A 6,854-nucleotide genomic window follows, 5' to 3' on the forward strand; every position below is an offset into this window, starting at 1 on the left:
ACAATTCGAAGTTCTTACATTACCAGCGATACGATCCCAATGAGAAGTTCGTTTCGTTGGCGCCTGACTTCGTGGTCAACAAGGCATTTACAGACAACTACAATACATTTCCCCCTGCTATGTGTCGTCACTTTGTGACGAATGCACATAACGTTGTTGTTGGTATTGCTAGTTAAAGCAATAAACCAAACAGTATGACCGTGCCTGGGATACCATTTGTATTTTGTTTTTGCAAAATAGTCAGGCTTAATCCCAGTTTGTTGTTTTTATAAAAAACAACTATTTATTAGTGGGGAATGTATGGCATTGTCCGCCGAGGGGTAAGGCAGGGAAGACTATAGTTTCGGATCTCGCCACTGATCCTGATACTGATATATATCTCTCATATAGTTTCTTCCGATTTTATGTAAATGGCCGGTTAAGACAATATTTTGCATATCGAATGCAATTGAATCAAGAATGATATGTGAAATCGGTTTAGATTTAGGTCTTATATATATTTCCGTCCGATTTTATGTTAATTGTGTTCCGAAGAGCCTACGTTTGTTCTATTTTCACCAAATTTGGGAGATGTGTATTAAAGTTGAAATACCCAATTGGTGTATGCAACGTTTGCTTAAGTGGGTCTATATTTACATATATCTCCTATAGATAATTTTGCTCGATTTTATAAAAAAAAACACCAAAGAATCCAAGTGTTCACATTTGGCATGCAATTTTTCTATGATTTCAGAATGGTATAAGGTTTGCTTCTTATTGGTTCAAATATCTATGTAGATCACAAATTTTATTTCGGCTGATTCCATCTCAATGGTATTTCATAACACTCGGCCTCGTCCGCCTGGATTTTTATACCCTTCACCACACTGTGATACAGGGTATTATGTCTTTGTGCATATGCTTGTAACAGGCAAAAGGAAACGAGATAGACACATGGTTTACTTACTTACTTAGCTGGCTTGTTACAGAACGGTTGCTCCATAAGCCGAGCTTAAAAAAGATTTCCAAGCGCGTCGGTCTTGTGCGCAAGTCCACCAATTCGGAAGACCACGTTCCAAGATGTTGTTTTCTACTTGGTCTTTCCATCTAATTCGTGGCCTTCCCCTTCTACAGGAACCATCAGTAGGCTCATTTTTATATGCCTTTTGAGCTGGGCATCTTCATTCATCCGCACAACATGGCCTAGCCACCGTAGTCGCTGCAGCTCAATACGACTGACTATGTCGATGTCCGCGTATAAATTGTAGAGCTCGTGGTTCATTCGACGCCGATATTCACCGTCGACGCAGATCGGCCCGTACATCTTTCGGAGAATTTTTCTCTCAAACACCCCAAGCGCTGCCTCATCTGCTTGCGCAAGTACCCATGCTTCTGATGTATATAATAGCACGGGTAGTATCAGCGTCCTGTAAAGTGTGAGTTTGGTCTGGGGAGAGGTGGCCTTGTTTCTAAACTACTTACTTAGACCATAGTAGCATCTGTTGGCCATCACAATCCTTCTCCGAATTTCAAAACTGATATTATTCGTTTTATTTATGGCGGTACGAAGGTATATAAAGTCTTTAACTACCTCGAAGCTGTAGTTCTCAAGATCCACAGTTGGTCCGAGTCTACTGGACGTCTTGCTCGTTGATACCATCAGCTTGGTCTTCTCCCCGTTTACTGCCAGACCCACTTTGGCAGACTCCTTTTCAATTTGTTCAAAGGTGGCTGTTACAGCTCGCAATGTTCGACCCATTATATCGATGTCATCGTCGTAGGCGAGTAACTGATGTTGTTTGGTGTATAGAGTGCCATTTCTGTTCACCTTTGCGTCTCGTATGACCTTTTCCAGTAGGATGTTAAAAAGATCACACGACAAACTGTCACCTTGTCTGAATCCTCGTTCGGTATTGAAGGGCTCCGATAGGTCCTTTCCTACTTTAACGGCTGACCTTGTGCCACTTAAAGTTATCCTGCATAGCCGTATTAATTTTGCAGGAATGTCGAACGCAGACATGGCTTTAAACGCCTCTGAACGGATAGGGCTGTCGAATGCGGCTTTGTAGTCGACAAATAGGTGGTATGTGTCGACGTGTTTTTCGTGGGTCTTTTCCAGGATTTGGCGCAGAGTGAAAATCTGGTCAATGGTGGATTTTCCAGGTCTGAAGCCGCATTGGTATGGTCCGATGATTGACCATTGGCTTCAATCGTTCACACAGCACACTGAATAGCACTTTATATGCGATGGGAAGGAGACTTATTCCTCTATAGTTGGCACATATCGTCTTGTCTCATTTTTTGTGCACGGGACACAGGATGCTGAGGTTCCAATCATTGGGCATGCATTCATCTAGCCAAATTGTGTTAATCAGCTGGTGCATGCTCCTGACCAGCATCTGGCCACCAGTCTTGAATAGTTCGGCTGGTAACCCATCGGCTCCTGCTGCTTTGTTGTTCTTGAGCCGATTAATTGCTTTTATGACCTCATCTTGGCTAGGTGGTATACACTCTATACCATCATCTCTTATTGGTTCTGGGGTATCTTCTTCATCGCCACTGTTTGATACTAGTAGCTTTTCGAAGTGCTCCTTCCAGATCCTCAACACGCTGTCTGTATCTGTCACCAGGTTTACTTCTTCATCTATACAGGAGGATGTGCCTGCACCAAAGACTTCGGTTTGGTGTTTTACTCGTTAGTAAAATTTCCGGACTTCATTCTGACTCCTGTACATCTCGATTTGCTCACGCTCAAGTTTTTCTGAAAACACGTTTCTCCTCTCTCCTTTTCTCCCGATAATTCTCCATCACGTTACGTGTTGCTACTGTCTGCAGGGTTGCCCTATACGCTGCGTTTTTCACATCAGTAGCATTACGACACTCCTGATCGTACCATGGGTTTCTTGGTGGTGGTTTTTGGTACCCAATTGTTCTTTTTGCTGCTACTATTATTGGGACAAGAAGTGCTTTCTTCAAGCAGATGGGTAAGCTGGTGCATGCTCCTGACCAGCATCTGGCCACCAGTCTTGAAAAGTTCGGCTGGTAACCCATCGGCTCCTGCTGCTTTGTTGTTCTTGAGCCGATTAATTGCTTTTATGACCTCATCTTGGCTAGGTGGTATACACTCTATACCATCATCTCTTATTGGTTCTGGGGTATCTTCTTCATCGCCACTATTTGATACTAGTAGCTTTTCGAAATGCTCCTTCCAGATCCTCAACACGCTGTCTGTATCTGTCACCAGGTTTCCTTCTTCATCTATACAGGAGGATGTGCCTGCACCAAAGACTTCGGTTTGGTGTTTTACTCGTTGGTAAAATTTCCGGACTTCATTCTGACTCCTGTACATCTCGATTTGCTCACGCTCACGTTTTTCTGAAAACACGTTTCTCCTCTCTCCTTTTCTCCCGATAATTCTCCATCACGTTACGTGTTGCTACTGTCTGCAGGGTTGCCCTATACGCTGCGTTTTTCACATCAGTAGCATTACGACACTCCTGATCGTACCATGGGTTTCTTGATAGTGGTTTTTGGTACCCAATGCTCTTTTTGCTGCAGTTCCACAAACTGCTACTATTATTGGGACAAGAAGTGCTTTCTTCAAGCAGATGGGTAAGTTGAGCGGAGTAGGCCTCGGCTACCTGTTGTGTTTGCAGCTTTTCGACGTCGAGTTTCCGTGTGCCAAGGTAAGACGGGTGCGTACCTTGGCTGCCACAAGGTAATGGTCCGAATCGATATTCGCTCCTCGGATCGATCGGACGTCTACAACACTGGATGAATGCCTTCCGTCTATCACAACATGATCAATTTGATTTCTCGTTACTTGATCAGGAGAAATCCAGGTGGCCTTGTGTATATCGAGATGCTTGAATCTGGTGCTGCTAACTACCATGTTTTTTGCTGCCGCGAAGTCAATCAGTGTTGCCAAAACTTTGTTGATAAAAAATGCTTGATTTTGTTTAAAAAAGTGCCCGAAAGTGCTAAAAAATTTTAAAAAGTGCCAAATAAAAGTGCTAAATATGTTATAAGATAAATTAGAAGAATTTACTTTAAGGGAACATCCCCCAAAGAATAAGGAAGATCTTGACCGATTGGATTTATCCTAGTTCATACGATAGCTATACACTAACAGAGAAACGTCCCAAAATTTTGAATCGATCCAATTATTAGTTTTTGAGTTATCTTGCCCGACATTCGCAAAAACGCTGTTTGGTAAAAAATGCGTTTAAAGTTTGAGAAGCCCTCTTGCCGTAACTTGATGCTAGCGCAATAAATTGGCTATATCATCAAGAGTTGTTGAGATTTTCACTTGAAATTTCATAGGACATTTTTGAATTAGTGTAGATTCGAATTAAATCAAAATATAAAATTCAATTTTTTTAAATCGAGAATAGGGGTCCCCTTAATTTGATATTTTGTATTCTCATTAGGTAAAATGTCCCTTCCAATAATTATCGAAGTGATAATTAGAGAACGGCATTTGGGGTCGTCGAGAAAGTTTTTCATTAAATTGACTATAATTTGATTTTTATCGGTTTTTATGGGGTTTCGGAGAATGGCATATATGCAGAAAATTGTTAAGGCACATAGTACAGATATTAAAGTACTGCTCTACCTTCTTTATGTGGAAGGTTTTAGACGCATTATCTATTTTCTCGTAGGGTAGGATATATTTATGCGGACAATTTTCTACATAGGTCCACGTTTGGACATATCCCCCATATAAAGGTTCTATCCTATTTGTGTCCTTTAAGAATTAGAAGCTTTTCCGACGAAGTGTAGGTCCATCTTTTGACATAACACCATTATAACGTGGGACGCGACCCATTCTCTGTACTCTGAAATGGCTATAATTTGGCATTCGGGATTCCCGATGAATAAATAACTCCTTTCTCCTCTCTACATGATTTTTACATTGCTCTTAATTTTCATTTTACCTAATAAACAACTTAATATCAGGCGATGCTATAGTAAGCATATGAAGTACCCTACCATTTTTTTTTAAATTTAATACACATGGTTCAGGGTAAAAACACTTCTTACCGCCCGAACTTTAATACTTATTTACTAATGTACTGGCACTTTTTTTACATTGGAAAATTAAAATTATAGCGTGAAACATAAGGACATTTTAATTTGTCAATGTGAAATCGAAATAATACCCAAAAATTTCAACTAATTCCAGAAAAAAATAAAAGTGCTAAAAAAGGTGCTAGGTGCTAGATCAATTTTTTTGCTGCTAAACGAGTTTCAAAAGTGCTAAATCTAGCACTAAAAGTGCTAAATTGGCAACACTGAAGTCAATCAACCTCATGCCGTTGTCGGATGTTTCTTCATGAAGGCTGAATTTTCCGACGGTGGGGCCAAAGATATTTTCCCTTCCGATTTTTGCATTAAAATCTCTTAGCAGAATTTTAATGTCATGGCCAGGGCAACGGTCATATGCTGTTTCTAGGCGCTCGTAAAATATGTCTTTGGTCTGTTCATATTTTTCTTCGGTCGGAGCATGAGCGCAAATTAGACTGATGTAAAAGAACTTCGCTTTTATACGGATTATAGCAATTCGCTCATCTACTGGAGTGAATCTGGAGACAAGGTCTTTTATTCTCCTGTTAACCATAAATCCGCAGCCAAATTCATGTCTCGTTTCATGGCAGCTATAATACAGGGCGTAATCGTCCGATTTACTTACGCCTGTCCCTTTCCATCGCATTTCCTGTAAGGCAATAATATCGGCTTTGTACTTCTTGAGTATATCCGCCAAAGCGAACACTGCCCCTGTTCTGTACAACGTGCGCACATTCCAAGTGCAGATTCGCATATCGTGGTCCTTTATACGTTTGCGGGGGTCGTCAACATTAGGGGGGTTTGGTTTTCTTTTTCTTTGCTTTTTCATAGTAGGTTGGGTTTTCCGAGAGTGGGCAACTAACCCGACGCCTCAACCCATTTTGTTATAGTTCTTACGGGTGAACTCGCGGCATATGTTAGCTCACTATTTCATCGGGTGATGAGAATAGCTCACCAGGTGGCACCGCGGGGAGGTCAGTGTCCACAATTGAGATGAAAGAGGGACCAAGATAAGCCTGGGCTTCGCCATGTTAAAGCCAATCAGAGCCGTTGCTTGGTATCTATCATCCCCTACGCCACCCACATGGTTCCTTTTGAGAATATTCATAGAATCTCTTTCTAAGTCGATTTATGCATGTCCGTCCTTCTGTCTGTCCATGTTAAATTGTAAACAAAATACAGGTCGCATTTATGATCCGAATTGGATGAAAATTGGCACAGCTCATTTATTTGGCCCAACGACGAACCCTATTGAAATTGGGAAAAATATGTTCAGATTTAGATATAGCTCCATATGTATCTTTCGATTTGCACGAAATTTGGAACATCGTACTGAATTAAGCCTAGAATGATGTGTTCTAAGTTTTGTCAAAATCGGTTCAGATTTAGATATAGATCCAATATATATTTTCGTCCGATTTTATGTAAATGGTGCACCAAAGTCCTAATGTTTATACGATTAACACGAAATTTTGCACAAGGTATCAAATTGAGACTTCAATGACGTTATTCCGTTTTTGTTGAAATTGGTGCTTATGCAGCCATAGCTTCTATATGTATTTCGAAGGGGTGTCTGATTGAGATCTCTTTGGCCTGGATTTTCAAAGAATATTTGGGCATGGATTTTTAAAAAAAATATTGTTTATGTGCCTGGAGAGCACTCTAGGCGTGGGTTTTAAAAAAATATTTTTAACCGCTGAGAGAGCTCTTTGGTTGTGAATTTTTAAAGAATATTTTTTATCACCCTAGAGAGCTCTCTAGGCATGGATTTTTAAAAAATATCTGCAGTTTTTATTTTATCAATATAG

Source organism: Musca vetustissima, unplaced genomic scaffold (genome assembly GCF_032173495.1).
Source record: "Musca vetustissima isolate MV318-11 ecotype Yass unplaced genomic scaffold, APGP_CSIRO_Mvet_v1 utg63878, whole genome shotgun sequence".
Taxonomy (NCBI): Eukaryota; Metazoa; Arthropoda; class Insecta; order Diptera; family Muscidae; genus Musca; species Musca vetustissima.